General features: G+C 43.3%; 1 non-coding gene across 1 annotated transcript; it reads left to right on the forward strand.

Moving 5' to 3' along the window:
* The first annotated feature begins 1689 nt into the window (after positions 1-1689).
* Positions 1690-1796, forward strand: LOC113000249 (small nucleolar RNA R71). Its single transcript, XR_003265540.1, has one exon. It is a non-coding gene; the product is annotated as a small nucleolar RNA R71 (small nucleolar RNA).
* The last annotated feature ends 15107 nt before the right edge of the window (positions 1797-16903 follow it).

Raw genomic sequence — 16903 nt, forward strand, 5'->3', positions numbered from 1 at the left:
AGAATATTAAAATGAACAGTTATATCACCAAACTCCATGGATAGTGTGCCTGCATATACATCTATCTTAGTTCTAGCAGTTTTCATATAGGGTCTGCCTAGAATGATGGGAACTGATCCTTGAGAGAATCCATCCTCCATATTCAAAATATAAAAATCAACAGGGAAAATTAGTTCACCAACTCTAACTAAGACATCTTCTATGAAACCAACAGGATAGGCAACATTTCTATTAGCTAAATGAATTACCACATCAGTTGACTGCAAGGGACCTAGAGATAGAGAATTAATAATAGACAGAGGCATGACACTAACAGAGGCTCCTAAATCTAGCATGGCATTGTCAAACTTACTATTCCCTATAATACAAGGTATGCTGAATGTACCTGGATCTTTGCATTTTTCAGGAATTTGAGGAACAGATTTACCAATCAATGCGGAGACATTTCTGCCCATGCTAATTCGTTCACTTCCTTTAAGCTTCCGCTTATTAGTGCACAGCTCCTTCAAGAATTTAGCATATCTTGGAATTTGCTTTATTGCATCCAACAGAGGTATGTTTACCTCTACTTTTCTAAACGTTTCCAAGATCTCTTTCTCTGCCTCTTCCATTTTTTTGTTGGAAACTGCTCTTGGAGGGAATGGAAGAGGGGGAATGTGCTGCTTCTGCAAATCAGAATTACCTGTGGAAGAAGATTCACCTGCACAAAAATTGTTAGGTAAATTTTTGTCATCACCTTTTTCTGGAGTAGAGTGAAGTTTGGCAGGTTCATTTGCAGATGAGGAAGGTGCTACGGGTTGAGGTCCTTGACACTGCTTTCCCGACCTCAATGAAATGACACTGACATTTTTGGGATTTTGGACAGCTTGAGAAGGTAGCTTGTCAGAATTCTGGGACTGTTGTTGATTCAATTGTGTAACTAATTGTCCCATCTGATTAGTCAAGCTCTGAATGGAGGCTCTGGTCTCTTGTTGAAACTGCATGTTCTGCAGTGTCATTTTCCTCACGAGTTCTTCGAGGGAAGGTTGTGGAGGAGCCTCAACTGTTGGCTGTTTCTGGGGCTGTTGCTGTTGTTGGATTGGTGGAGGAATGTATGGTCTGCTTGGGCCAACAGCATTTTGGAAGGAAGGAGCAGGCTGCTGTTGTTGTTGTTGAGGGCTAGACCATCTGAGATTAGGGTGATTCCTCCATCCAGGGTTGTATCTGTTGCTGGAGAGGTCATAATTGTTCTCTTGTGGTTGATTTTGCTACTGAGGTTGAGGAGGTCTATTGTAAATGTTTGCAGCATAAGCTTCAGGCTGCTCAATTGCTCCAGGTTGCTGCATGGAAGGGCAAAGGTCTGTATGGTGGTCAGCAGAGGAGCACAAACCACAAACCCTTGCGACAGGAACATATTTCTGATTCAAGGCCAGATGGGTTACCAAGTTAACCAATGCATCCAGTTTTCCTTCAAGCTTCTTAGTTTCAGATGATGCAGCTGGGTTTGTAGCTACCTCATGCACTCCTCTTATGACTATGGCATCATTTCTGGCGCTAAACTGCTGGGAGTTGGAAGCCATCTTCTCAATTAAATTCCTGCCTTCAGCAGGAGTCATGTCTCCAAGGGCTCCACCACTGGCAGCATCTACCATACTTCTCTCCATATTACTGAGTCCTTCATAAAAATATTGGAGAAGAAGCTGCTTCGAAATCTGATGGTGAGGGCAACTGGCACATAGTTTTTTAAATCGCTCCCAGTACTCATATAGGCTCTCTCCACTGAGTTGTCTAATACCTGAGATATCTTTCTTGATGGCTGTGGTCCTGGAAGCAGGGAAAATTTTTTCTAAGAATACTCTCTTAAGGTCATCCCAGCTCATGATGGACCTTGGAGCAAGGTAATACAACCAGTCCTTTGCCACTCCCTCTAATGAATGAGGAAAAGCCTTCAGAAATATGTGATCCTCTTGGACATCTGGGGGTTTCATGGTGGAGCAGACAATGTGAAATTCTTTCAAATTTTTGTGCGGGTCTTCACCTGTGTCGCAACCTACCCTTCGGCGGGAGGGCGACGCGTGACTCGCGGGATGCGTGTTCCACGAAAGGAATACGCACGGAGTCGCCACCAACGTTTATTTGAGGAAAACGTCGGAAAAACTGGAAAAGACGCGATCTACGAACTTTTAAGTGAAAGGTTCGGGAGTTGTATTTACGCACGGGGAAGGTATTAGCATCCCACACGTCCGTCCCAAGGGACGGCAGCCTTTAATCGAATGTTCAAACATGACTTTGATTTTTACGTTCCCTTTTTATGTCTTTATATCCTTTATACCCTTTTTATATTTTTTCTCTTTTTGTGGTCGACAAGGGTGTTTCCCTTTGCTCCTACGTATTCCTCAATTGCGATGAGGAAATCAGACCTACGTAGTTCTTTCTTATCAAGTGATTCTTTTTTACTTAAAAGGTGATCATTTTAAGGCGTTGGACCTTGAAAATGATCCATTTTACTTAGTAAGAAATTGAAATGATAAACTTCAAAAACCTATTTTTATGGACGAGCTTGACTAGGCGAGTTGATTTTAGCCTTAGTTTCACTTTAGTTATTAGTCAATTCAATTAAGAATGAAAAATCCCAAAGAGAAAACGTCCAATTAACAATTTTTCCAAGCAAATTCGAAAGAGAGAGAAGTGCCTAAGGGGTTGAACCCTTTTTCACTTCACTTCTCCCCCTATTTATAGAAAATTGGGGGAGAAGCTTGCCACCCAGCTCGCCCAGGCGAGCAGGGTTGCTTCCTCCAAAAGCAACAGCCTTCTGGAGGAATCTTCTGGAGGGCCCAAGTGGGCCTGGTTGCTATTTGCACCCCCATTTTTACTAAGTACACCCCCCTCTGCTTTTTTTTGGTGATTCTTTTTCGTAAAGTTACGGAAACTTACGAATTTCGTAACGATACTTGTTTTCTTTCCGTAATGTTACGGAACCTTGCGGATTACATAATCATCCCCTTTTTGACTTACGGAATGTTACGGAACCTCACTAATTGTGCAATGATGCTTCCATTTGATTTCCGGTGTGTCACGGAACCTTACGGATTGTGCATCAATATTTTCTTTTGTTTTCCGGCATGTCCCGGAATTTCACAAATTGCCTAATGATGGGTGCCAAGCACCTCACAAGGACCAAACAAAAGTTGCATGTCATCAAGCAAAGGTCCCCGGACGAAATTAGGGTACGACAGTTGCCCCTCTTTACTTGTCTTTTATTGGAGATAAAAGGAAAGTAAAGATAAGACACTAATTTCGTTCCTCTCGGTTGACGAGAGTCGCGGGTGACCATAAAATTTCCGCATGCAAATGACTTGTTGTTCCCAGGGGAACAAAAGGTGCAGAAGACGATGTCAGTCTCTGCATGCTATCAAGCGTTCTGTCTTACAGATAGCAAAAGAATGTTTATACGGATAACCACACGGGTATTTCCGCCCGTCCGCGTGTCAACGGGCTTGTTGGCCGCGATTGACGAAGGGTGCAGAATGACCATAATTTGTCTCTGCGTGCCATCGGACACGACTGTGTCTGAATGGCAAAAGGTGTGCGGAATGACCATAATTTGTCTCCGCATGTCATCGGGCCCGCCGCCTCTGGATGACAAAAGGGTGCAGAATGACCATAATTTGTCTCTGCGTGACATCGGACACGACTGTGTCTGAATGGCAAAAGGTGTGCGGAATGACCATAATTTGTCTCCGCATGTCATCGGGCCCGCCGCCTCTGGATGACAAAAGGGTGCAGAATGACCATAATTTGTCTCTGCGTGCCATCGGACACGACTGTGTCTGAATGGCAAAAGGTGTGCGGAATGACCATAATTTGTCTCCGCATGTCATCGAGTTCTCCGCCTCTGGATGACAAAAGGGTGCAGAATGACCATAATTTGTCTCTGCGTGCCATCGGACAGGACTGTGTCTGAATGGCAAAATGTGTGCGGAATGACCATAATTTGTCTCCGCATGTCATCGGGCCTGCCGCCTCTAGATGACCAAAGGGTGCAGAATGACCATAATTTGTCTCTGCGTGCCATCGGACACGACTGTGTCTGAATGGCAAAAGGTGTGCGGAATGACCATAATTTGTCTCCGCATGTCATCGGGCCCGCCGCCTCTGGATGACAAAAGGGTGCAGAATGACCATAATTTGTCTCTGCGTGCCATCGGACACGACTGTGTCTGAATGGCAAAAGGTGTGCGGAATGACCATAATTTGTCTCCGCATGTCATCGGGCCCGCCGCCTCTGGCTGACAAAAGGGTGCAGAATGACCATAATTTGTCTATGCGTGCCATCGGACACGACTGTGTCTGAATGGCAAAAGCTGTGCGAAATGACCATAATTTGTCTCCGCATGTCATCTGGCCCGCCGCCTCTGGATGACAAAAGGGTGCAGAATGAACCTAATTTGTCTCTGCGTGCCATCGGACACGACTGTGTCTGAATGGCAAAAGGTGTGCCGAATGACCATAATTTGTCTCCGCATGTCATCGGGCCCGCCGCCTCTGGATGACAAAAGGGTGCAGAATGACCATAATTTGTCTCTGTGTGCCATCGGACGCGACTGTGTCTGAATGGCAAAAGGTGTGCAGAATGACCATAATTTGTCTCCGCATGTCATCGGGCCCGCCGCCTCTGGATGACAAAAGGGTGCAGAATGACCATAATTTGTCTCTGCGTGCCATCGGACACGACTGTGTCTGAATGGCAAAAGGTGTGCGGAATGACCATAATTTGTCTCCGCATGTCATCGGGCCCGCCGCCTCTGGATGACAAAAGGGTGCAGAATGACCATAATTTGTCTCTGCGTGCCATCAGACACGACTGTGTCTGAATGGCAAAAGGTGTGCGGAATGACCATAATTTGTCTCCGCATGTCATCGGGCCCGCCGCCTCTGGATGACAAAAGGGTGCAGAATGACCATAATTTGTCTCTGCGTGCCATCGGACACGACTGTGTCTGAATGGCAAAAGCTGTGCGGAATGTCCATAATTTGTCTCCGCATGTCATCAGGCCCGCCGCCTCTGGATGACAAAAGGGTGCAGAATGACCATAATTTGTCTCTGTGTGTCACATGACCTCAGGGTCAGTATGACAGAGATTGTGGGGCGGCCGACAAATGCAAGGCTCTTGCTCCTACGTATCCTCCAATGAGGAACTCAGACCTACGTAGTTCTAGATAACTTGTGAGACTTGAAAAAGTCTCCACTGGAAGATGCTGACATCTCCGGAAAGGGCGCAGATGACCACATTGGCCTCTGCTCACCAATCACACTTGGGGTCACTGAATGACGTGGTGCGGATAACCGTAAGGTGTCTCCGCGGGCTACCAGCCCTTGGGTCATGGTAACAAAAAGCGGTGTGGTCGACAAAAGCGACGCTTTTGCTCCTACGTATCCTCCAATAAGGAACTCAGACCTACGTAGTTCTTGATAACTTGTGAGACTTGAAAAAGTCTCGTTGTTTTCTTCACTAAAATGCAAACATGCTTTAGTAAAGAGACAAATATTCCAACTGATTAGAGCAGCATATGGTTTTTTTTTTTTTGAGTGAAAAACAATGCGTTTACCGGGGAAGGAGAGTCTGCTGATGAAACCCCCCCATAACCATAAATGAGATTTTGGATGTTAGAATTTCGTTTCTAAATGACCATTTAGAGGAAACACTGGGTTCAACAAAAATAGAAGAAAATCACTCAGAGTGTATCAACCTCGCACAGGTAAGTGTTTCATCCTAATTCCAAACCATAGATATGTCACGACTTGACTTTGCGAATTATTTCCTATCAAATCAAAAATTACATGCATGATCATGGATCAATAGGACTTCCCTTGGGAATGGGTTCTTTTGGTGGGTTTTTTTTCCGGCTTTTGTGTGTTTTTGGCCTTTTCCTTTTCTGTTTCTGTTGTGCGCGAGGCGAACAAGTCACCGACGCACAGGATTTTGGTTGGTAACCAAAGGAAGAAGACCACTTTCAGGTCGTGGTTTCCTTTCTCCTTTTTTTTGTTTATTTGGTGACAATTCCGTACTGTTCAGATATTGTCTGGTCCAAAGACCTTTTTGCACATTTCTTCTGATTTCTTTCGACCCTTGATCAGGAGCTTTCTTTCCTTCTTCTTCTTCTTTTTTTCTTCTTTCTCCCACTCTTTGATTGGGAATTTCCTTTCTTTCCTTTTTGCTTTCTCCCACTCTTTGATTGGGAATTTCCTTTCGTTTTTGCTTTCTCCCACTCTTTGATTGGGAATTTCCTTTCTTTTCTTTTTGCTTTCTCTTTGATTGGAAATTTTCCTTCTTTTCTTTTTTTGCTTCCGAGGGTAAGGATTGACATTCTCACCCTGGGTCAAGGTTTATGGTGAGTCAGGATTTTGGCTCAAGGCTGGTAGAATGGCTAGACATGATACATGTCAGGGTTTGGTTTGGTTCAAGGATAAAAGGGATGCCCCACATTATTTCCATGACACAAATGCAAAAATGATGATTTGGAAATTTTATGAAAAACTGGTCATGCATGCACCTATGCGGACACTCAAGTGTCAAATTTTTATGGTCATGTGATGCTAGGGCTCAGGATTCATTTCCTCTATTTTAGTCAACCCAATGTTTCCAAAATATGTTCTTTTATCAATTTGTGCATTCATCCGAGTCCATTTTGGGCGTCCGGGAAAATTTTCACAGCATTCACCCTTCAGGTGTACACACATTTTTTTCAAAAACTAGCTATGATCAACGAATTTTTTTTCAAAGAAGAGTTGGAAGTCATCTCTTTTCAAAAGCATGTTGGTTTTTCAGCTAGACAACTTATTTTTCTTTTTTTTCTCTTTTTTTTTTCCTTCCTTTTTTTTTATTTTTTTTTTATTTTTTTCCTTGTTTGTTTTTGTTTTTTTTTTCATGAGGTATTTTGCTAATTAACATGTGTATATTTTTGTGAGGTATTTTTGCTATATACATGCATATCCAAGGTATCTTGCTACCTAAACATACATATATATATTTTGTGAGGTATCTTTTTGCTACATACATGCATATCTAAGGTATTTTTCACTACCTAAACACGCATACATATATTTTGTGAGGTATGACTACCTTCAGAGCTTGCGCTTGTTTTATTTAAATTCCCATGATCATGAGCAACTAGGTGTGTCCTACTATAAAAAGTGATCAAATAGCAAGCAGAAATTTAAAAGTTACTAGGTTGCCTCCTAGTAGCGCTTCTTTAACGTCTTGAGCTGGACGCCTTATGACTTGTCGGTCACTGACCTAGTACTTTGCTTACCTTTGGCTTTGGACTTGGTCGCCTATTGGTCGGCCATGTGGTGTAGGCAATACTCAAACCTTTTTGTGGATGAGCAGAGGTGAACTCTAGAGGTGATGGCGGTGCGTCTGTTGCGCACTACCGGCCATCCCAATGCTGATGTGGTGTTTCGCCCTGCGCCTGCCTGGGGGCGCAGTACTTCTTGATGAAAGCTCGATTGGTAGGGGGGCCTGATGACCTTGCTGGGGGCGACAGGCACTCCCTAGAACTGACAGAGACCCGTTTTTAGAGCTGGCAACTCCAAGACCCTATTGGCCTTCTTCAGGTCCACTAGGTGTCTTGCGGGCACAATCCCTGCAAACAATAGATGACATCAGAAATCAGTTGGGGGAGGTGCACACTTACCTATGCCACGACGACATGAACTTGCTGGGGGAAACGGGCGCCCTGTAGGGCCGACAGAGGCCCGTAACCAGAGCTGGAAACCCCAGGGCCCCGTTGGACTTCTTCAGGTCCACTGGGTGTCTTTGTGGGTGCGATCCCTGCAAACAATAGATGGTATCAGAAATCAGTTGAACCATATGCATACTTACCCATGTCGGGACGACACAGACCAACTGATACTTTTGCAGGGGGAGATTGGCATTGCGGTCGCTGGGCAGAATGCTGTTAAGTAGCAATGTCATCTATATCTGTGTAAGAGTGGTCATGTTGGTGCGCATGATCCGCACTCGTCTCTTTGCAGCGGCACGGGTGAAATCTTGCCCCGGTATGCATAGTAGCTGTGTGATAGCCTCCCTCTCTGGTTGTGCTCGCACAGTTGGCCCTCCTCCAATATCAGGGGGTGGCCCAGGTACCGTTAAAAGGAAACTACTGGTCCCTTAACCGGGAGTGCAAGTCTCGGTTAAGCATTTAAGGACAGAGGATCTAAAATTCTCTTAAGGTGCAGATGTGGAGCACACTGAAAATGAGGACACGTAGCCCTCTAAAGGTGAGGGCGTGCAGCCCTCACAAGGCGAGGATGTGTAGTCCTCTGGAGGTGAGGGTGTGCAGCCCTCTGTTGGCGAGGACGTGTAGTCCTCTCAAGGTGAGGGCGTGCAGCCCTCTGTTGGCGAGGACGTGTAGTCCTCTAAAGGTGAGGGCGTGTAGCCCTACGAAGGTCAGGACATGCAGTCCTTTCAAGGTGAGGGCGTGTAGCCCTACGAAGGTGAGGACATGCAGTCCTCTGATGGCGATGGCGTGTAGCCCTCTGAAAGTGAGGACATGTAGTCCTCTAAAGGTGAGGGTAACTAGTACCCAAGGCGAGGGCGGGTAGCCCTCTCAAGGCGAGGACGTGTAGTCCTCTGGAGGTGAGGGCGTGCAGCCCTCTGATGGTAAGGACGTGTAGTCCTCTCAAGGCGAGGACGTGTAGTCCTCTGGAGGTGAGGGCGTGCAGCCCTCTGATGGTGAGGACGTGTAGTCCTCTCAAGGCGAGGACGTGTAGTCCTCTCAAGGCGAGGACGTGTAGTCCTCTCAAGGCGAGGACGTGTAGTCCTCTCAAGGTGAGGACGTGCAGTCCTCTGAAGGCGATAGGTACAAGTACCCAAGGGTCCACCCTTATGAGAAAGCAAGAGATCGACTCATCGAGAGGGCCGGTCATCCCAAATCCACAAGATTTGGACATAGGAAATCTATGCAGTTAACATAATTTTTAGGGATGCAGATGCATGCAACCTTTGTCGTGAAATTTGGTAAATGCGGACTTCATATGAAACAATGCAATGTAATGGAAAGTTGTACAATGTTCATGACATTCTTTCCCTATTTTGTGATTTTGATTTTGATTTGATTTTTTTGGGAAACACAGATTGATTGTCCTTTTGAAAGAGGTGATAGTCCATGCAACCTTATCCTATCTTTTGCAAATCTCTCCGGGAACTCCCTCAGAGTGTGTATTCTGTTTGATTTAGTCACTTGACCATTTTGGAGTGACGGCAATGGATTCGTTTGATGTTTAATCAATCCATTGAAATCCTAGGGTTTGTCCCCCCCTTTTTTTGTTTAAAAACATCGACGGGTGAGAACTTTTGATCGGCCCCTATGTTCACTTGAGGCTCATGCACGGTGCCCCTCATTGCCCCAGTGTAAGGCTTTGAGGTACCAATCGTTGTCTTTTGTCATGGCCTTGTAGGAGGGAACCTATTGGGTGAGAACTTCTAATCTGCCCCTTGGTTTACTTGAGGCTCATGCACGATGCCCCTCATTGCCCCAGTGTAAGGCTTTGAGGTACCAATCGTTGTCTTGTTTTCATAGCCTCGTAGTGAGGAAGAATGAAAGAAGCAGTTGATTCTTGCAAAAAGAATTTTCCAAGGACGAGAAATAGTTGAAGGATTTTTTGATGGATTAAGTCAAATGATTCCTATGTAGAAGCAAAATGTTTTGATGTTTTGATGATGCCAAAGGATCAAGTACTTCCAAGTTTTATTCAAGACAAGAATCCAAGAATCCAAGAAAATCAAGATATATGATCAAGTTGATCTCTAGAATCTTAGGAAGAAGTTTCCAAATTGAAAAGGCAAAAGGTTTGGCCAAAGACTTCTATCTAAATCAATTTAAATTGAGATTTACTCTCTGGTAATCAATTACCAGCAGCTGAAAATGTTTATAACAGTCACTAGAAATTTGAATTCGAAATTTATAATGTGTAATCGATTACACATGGATGGTAATGGATTACCAGCAGTTTATTCAAATTTTAAAGCCTGTGATCGATTACACAAGTCTTGTAATCGATTACCAGAGGAGATTTTCAGAAAATAATTTCCAAGAGTCACATCTATTCAAATGGTTTATGAATGGCCATCAAAGGTGACTTGGAAACACGAATTTAAAGAGAGTTTCCATTGCCCAAAAAGTTTTATCCTCTCAAAAGATTAAGAATTTTTCTGAACTGAAATGTCTTATCCTCTCAAAAAGATTCCTTGGTCAACCACTTGCATATTCAATAAGGAATTTTGATTGATCTTCATTGTACAATCTATCTTTTTTAAGAGAGATTTCTTCTTCTTATTTCTGAAAAGGGATTAAGAGATCGTGGGTCTCTTGTTGTAGAGGATTCCTGAACACAAGGGAAGGGTTGTCCCTGTGTGGTTCAGACTTTGTAAAAGGAGTTTTACAAAGAGAGTGGAAAATCTCAAGTGGGTTGCTTGAGGACTGGACGTAGGCGCGGGAAGTGGCCGAACCAGTATAAATCAAGTTTGCATTCCTCTCTTCCTTTAAACTTCTTTTATTTATTGTTATTTATCTTTTGCTTTAAAGAAGTTTATTTTGAAATGTCTTTTGAGTAATTCATGTTAAGGGTGCATTGTTAATCCAAAAAGAAAGAGTGATAGTTCAATTGGGGAATAGTCTTTGCATCTTAATTCAACCCCCCTTTTTCTTAAGGTAACTGAGGCCATTTGTCCAACATCCTATTCTTGATAACTCACTTCTCTCTAAAAAGACAAAATGAGGTCACATGAACGTCTATATTTTTTACTTGAAAACACAGTCAATCAAATGCCTTTTTATTTTTTATTTTGAAACTTATTTGTTTTGAACTTTACTCGTTGTTTTACGGCACCCCCACCAACGTGCAAGACAAGTAATCTCTGGTTGAACAGTCTTAGAAGTCAACACTCAGGAGCGCAGGTCGCTTGAGCAAACAGACCAATGGCTTGCACCCACATTCCAGTGAAAGTTGAATAAGCAAACATGCGTTTGTGAGAGGATGAGGGACAAAGATATCAACTTTATCCATTTCATTTAACATTGTAACTGTGGTTTACAATAATGGCATAAACTTGGAAATCCTGATGAGTCATTAGAGACACCTAACAACAACCTTCAAAATTGCCCCATGTGTGGCATCTCTTGTCAATGTCAGGATTTACATGCAATTCTCCTCAAATTTCAGCTAGCCCGCATCAATTAGACCTTGCACCTTACGCTTCAGAGCCCTACAATGCTCAATGGAACGCCCCGGGGCTTCTCCGTGACAAGCACACGTTGCGTTCGAGTCGTATTCTCGGAGAAATGGAGGTTGATGAACCTTGGCTAGGGTTATGGCTACCATTGAATTATCAAGTAGATATGGGAGCAAGTCAGCATAGGACACTGGAATTGGGGTGAATTCTACAGGCTTTCTCGCTGCAAAATTCATTTTTTGGTTGGTGTTTTTGGTTTGTGCTAAAGGTGGTGTTCGTCATTGGAAGTGCGGTAGACAGACTTTGTGGTTGATTTAGGGATGGCCTTTGTGGATAAATGGGCGGTAGGTAAGGAGAAGGGTTGAGTAATGACATTGTTGGGTTGGTGGGAAACTTGGCCGTACAGGAATGGCAGTCACAGCATGGGTTTCTCCCTCATCGTCACCCTCTTTATTTGCCCCAGTTTTCTCATTCGTCCAAGCAGGATGATTAAATTTGCCTCTTTTCAGATCCACTTCGATCCTTTCACTGGCGAAGACCAAATCCGCAAAGCTTTGAGGGTGCGTAGCCCACCATCTTTTCATAGTAGAGTATCGATAATGTGTCTACCATCACGATCATCGTATTCCTTTCCATCATTGGGGGTACCACCTGGGCCGCCAGATCCCTCCACCTTTTGGGCGTGTTCTTTGAAAGATCCGTCCCCCTTTTTGCAAATGTTCTGTAGTTGCATCCTATCCGGAACCATATCAAAATTGTACTAATACTGCCTAACAAAGGCAACCATTAGGTCCTTCCAAGAATGGACTCGGGAAGATTCCAAGTTAGTGTACCAGGTAACAGCTACCCCAGTAAGACTTTCTTGGAAGGAATGTATCAGCAATTCCTCATCTTTTGCGTATTCCCCCATCTTCTGACAATACATCTTTAGATGGTTCTTGGGACAAGTAGTCCCCTTGTACTTGTCAAAGTCCAGCACCTTGAACTTGGGAGGGGTGATGATATTGGGTACTAGGAACAACTCTTCTAGGTTAGCAAAGGAATAATCTTCACCTCCTTCAATGGCCCTGAGCCTTTCCTCTAGATGATCCGCCTTTCCCTTTTCGGCCATAGCAGGAGGGGCTCTTCCCACCGCAAAATGCAATGGTTGTGGTTGTGGGTGAAACTGAGGGCCCTCCAAAGTGTTTTCAAAGGGTATACCACCAACTGCTTGCCCTTCAGTGGCATATCCGAGCCAAGGCTCGAAGTCAGCTAGATTGTGGTGGGGGAATTTCATGTGTCTCCCCCATGGTTTGAGAGATATGTGCCTGATCAGATTGAGGTTATTGGTTCTCAATGAGTATCGGAGTGGAGTTATTGAGATTTTCATTGAGAGTGTACGCCACATTGGGTGGTGTATAGTTTGGGAGGCAAGCCATATGGCGGGAAGGCGTGCTTGTTTTGAATTTGCACATCATGGGGTCATCCGTACTTCCCAAATCTTTGCCTACCATATTTGAGGTTGGATGATTCATTTGCTTGAGGCCAGATGGGAGCATCGGGTTCACCTTAGCGACAGCGCTAGTAGCGGCAACCATAACCGCACTGGCTTCCATTATCTTCTTCATGCTCATCATGGCCTCCATCATTGTGGCCATTTGCTCTTTCATGGCCTCCATTTCGGCCTTCATCTTCTCTTGCACCTCCTCTGCTTCACCCATTACTCTAGCTCTAGCACGAGTTCGGTAAGGGCGCCGTAAAGCATGTTCTTTTCTTTTTTATAACAATGATTAAGTTCGTTTTTCTTTTTTTCAAGGAAAGAATGTAATGAACAATGCGACCAATGAAAAGCATGGATGAATGTGAATGATGCAAGTTGAAGTATTGAAAATTTTTATGCAGGACATGGGGTTGAATCAATTTAGATTTTTCAACATAGTTCATGACATCTTGGTCAAGGTGAAACTGGAAGTAACAAGGACATACACAGTCCTAAATGTGTTTGGCAGTAGACGAAACAGTGATGTAACTCGATTCATCTTTTGCCCCATGTCATACCCTAATTTCGTCCAGGGACATTTGCTTGATGACATGCGACCTTTCTTTGGTCCTTGTGAGGTGCTTGGCACCCATCATTAGGCAATTTGTGAAATTCCAGGACATGCCGGAAAACCAAAAAAATATTGATGCACAATCCGTAAGTTTCCGTGACACACCGGAAATCAAATGGAAGCATTGTTGCATAATTAAGTGAGATTCCGTAACATCCCATAAGTCAAAAAGGGGATGATTATGTAATCCGCAAGGTTCCGTAACATTACGGAAAGAAAACAAGCATCGTTACGAAATTCGTAAGTTTCCGTAACTTTACGAAAAAAGAATCACCAAAAAAAAAGCAGAGGGGGTGTACTTAGTAAAAATGGGGGTGCAAATAGCACCCAGGCCCACTTGGGCCCTCCAGAATATTCCTCCAGAAGGCTGTTGCTTCTGGAGGAAGCAACCTGGCTCGCCTGGGCGAGCTGGGCGACAACCACCTCCCCTATTTTGCTATAAATAGGGGAGGAAGTGAAGAAGAAAAGGGTTCATCCCCTTAGGCACTTCTCTCTCTTTCGAATTTGCTTGGAAAAATTGTTTCCGTGAAGAAAATCTAAGCCGAGGCGCTTCCGAAACGTTTCCGTAACGTTTTCCGTAAAGAAATTCGCAAAGGTTTCAACCGTTCTTCGCCGTTCTTCATTCGTTCTTCATCGTTCTTCGATCTTCAACGGGTAAGTACCTTGAACCAAGCTTTTCGATTCATTCTATGTACCCACGGTGGTCCACATTGTGTTTTGTGTATTTTTATTCCCGTTTCATTTACTTTTTATACCCCTTCTTGACGTGCTTAAGCCATTTTACTTAAGTCATTTCTCGCTTAACTTAAAAATAAAATAAATTTCCACCGAACGTTTGAATTGTATTATCCGTTAACTTTGGTTAAAATAAATTCCGACCGTTCGGTCGTGCCATAACCACGTTGGAAATCAAAAAAAAAGGTAAAAAAATAATATAATAATCAAAAAACATCTTTTAGCAAAATAAAGCGGAAAATCAATCGGACGTTTTTCTCTTTGGGATTTCTCATTCTTAATCGAATTGATTAATAACTAAAGTGAAACTAAGGCTAAAATCAACTCGCCTAGTCAAGCTCGTCCATAAAAATAGGCTTTTGAAGTTTGTCATTTCAATTTCTCACTAAGTAAAATGGATCATTTTTAAAGTCCAAACGCCTTAAAATGATCACCACTTAAGTAAAAAAAAGAATCACTTGATAAGAAAGAACTACGTAGGTCTGATTTCCTCATCGCAAATTGAGGAATACGTAGGAGCAAAGGGAAACACCCTTGTCGACCACAAAAAGAGAAAAAAATATAAAAACGATATAAAGGATATAAGGACATAAAAGGGAACATAAAAATCAAAGTCATGTTTGCACATTCGATTAAAGGCTGCCGTCCCTTGTGACGGACGTGTGGGGTGCTAACACCTTCCCCGTGCGTAAATACAACTCCCGAACCTTTCACTTAAAAGTTCGTAGATCGCGTCTTTTCCGGTTTTTCCGACGTTTTCCTCAAATAAACGTTGGTGGCGACTCCGCGCGTATTGTGACATCCTGGAAATTTCTACCCGGAATTTTCGAAAAAGATGTATTTTGAATGATTATATATATAAGTATTATTCAGTGTATATGCATATATGTTCTTGGTAGAAATAGGAGTAGTGGGGGCAAGATACGCGAGTTAGGCTAATTAAGGAAGAGAAATCCATAACTGGGAGGTTATGGGTTAATTCTTAAGTAATTAGTCTAAAAATCATCGTTTTGCGTGCGACTTAGAATTTAACGAAACCAACCTCTGAACCACACTCGGGGTTTTATTCTGAGCGTTTTGATATATATATTGGTTACTTTCGAAAACTGGCCCCGACGGACGCAGAGAAACGCGAGAAACTGGAACCAGAGAAATGACACGCAAACCGAGGCAGGATTTTAGCGTTTCAAAGGTCAGATTTTCCTCACTTTTGTGGCTGAGTATGGGTCACAGTCAAAAGGGAAAGTGGGCCCTTTTTTCTCCACTCAAATGGAGACATGTGGCGTAGTTTATAATAAAATAATAAAAAAAGAGAAAACCCTTTTATTTTAAAACCAAAAAGCTTTTCTCTCTCCTCACTCAGCCAAAGCAGAAAATTCAGAAGCCTTTTTTTCTCCCTCTCTCACGTAGCTTTCTCTCTTCTTCCTCCACCATTGAAGCTCCACACAAAGCTTCAACCTTTGGCCATCATTTATGCTCCAAATCGTGAAAGGAGAGCATTTTCGGGGTCGTGAAGTGCGTGGCTACGAGTGGGACTTCGAAAATTCAGGTTTGGGTGGACTTCTTTCTCTCTTAAATTTCGTGGGTATGGGGCTTTGGGACATATGATGGGTAGTCTTGCTAGTTTTCTGCTTCATGATAGTTATTTGTGAAGAAACTTGTTGAAAGCTTGTTGAAATTGCCATGTTTGGATGAGTTAGACATACCCATTCTGTTTTAGGGTTTTGTGATGATGTTTATGATGTTTGTATGCTGAAATTGCCCATGGAAAACTGTTAGAGATGAAATGTAGAGTTAACCTAGGGTTGGAAAGTGAGAATGTGGTGTTATGAGTGGAAAAAGAGTGAGGCTTTGAGAGTTGGAAGGTTAAGTCTGAATTCTGTGGTAAATGGAGGTTAAAGTGAGTTAATACTAGCTTGAAATGTCATTTAGGACTTGGGAGAAAGCTTGGACTGTGCTAGAGAGAAAAACAAATGATCAAAGTGAACAAATAGCCATTTCTAGGGCAAAATTGGGTGTTGAGGAGTCAAATTTTGATTCCGTGGAATTTTAGGTGTAAATTCAGTTTGAGCAAGTTTAGTTTGAGGTTATGGACTTGTGTGAGGTGAGAGTTTGCTTTAAACTTACCTCATTCTCAATTTCACTTTTCAAACCTAGAAAACCCATTGAATTGAGGGGTGTTGGACACCTAGATTCTGTGTTGCTGTGCTGTAAAGCTTGATTTTGGGTTAGAGATGATTGATACATGAATTGGGACTTGTAGGAATTGATTTGGGCAAGATTGGATGAGAGGAAGTGTGATTTTCGAAATCTGCACTTATGCAGAATTTTGCTGTCAAAATAGGTGCAGCAGGATTTTGGCTTTGTGCAGAAAAATGCTTGTGTGTGGTTGGCTGTGGAAAGTCTTGTGCAGAATGAGTTCTGGATGTTTGCTAGTAGATCCCAACGGTCACAATGTAGGCTTATGTACTATAGACTTCCAGTAAAATTTTGGAGTCGATCCAACGGTTAACGAATTGGATCGAAGGAATTGTTACTGGGGTCTTTAAGTGAGAAAAGCTGTGATTTTGGTTGGTGTGTTGAGCAGAGTTTTCTGCCTTTGCCCTGTTTTGCTTGGCTGTGATAGCTTGTGCTGTTTGAATGTTGTTTTGCTTGGATGTTGTGGAAGCTTGGGAGGATTGATGGGGACCCGGTGTTGAGAGAAACGAGGATATGGGCTACGTGGGAGTACGTGAGCTCAGATAGAGGTGGGCAACAGGGGATGGTGGGTTTATGCGCGCATTATGGATGTGGAAAACTTGTTGTGCACCATCGCCCGACTGCCACCTAGTACCACATGTGATGGGTACCCCATAATCCTAC

Source organism: Glycine max, chromosome 18 (genome assembly GCF_000004515.6).
Source record: "Glycine max cultivar Williams 82 chromosome 18, Glycine_max_v4.0, whole genome shotgun sequence".
Classification (NCBI taxonomy): domain Eukaryota; kingdom Viridiplantae; phylum Streptophyta; class Magnoliopsida; order Fabales; family Fabaceae; genus Glycine; species Glycine max.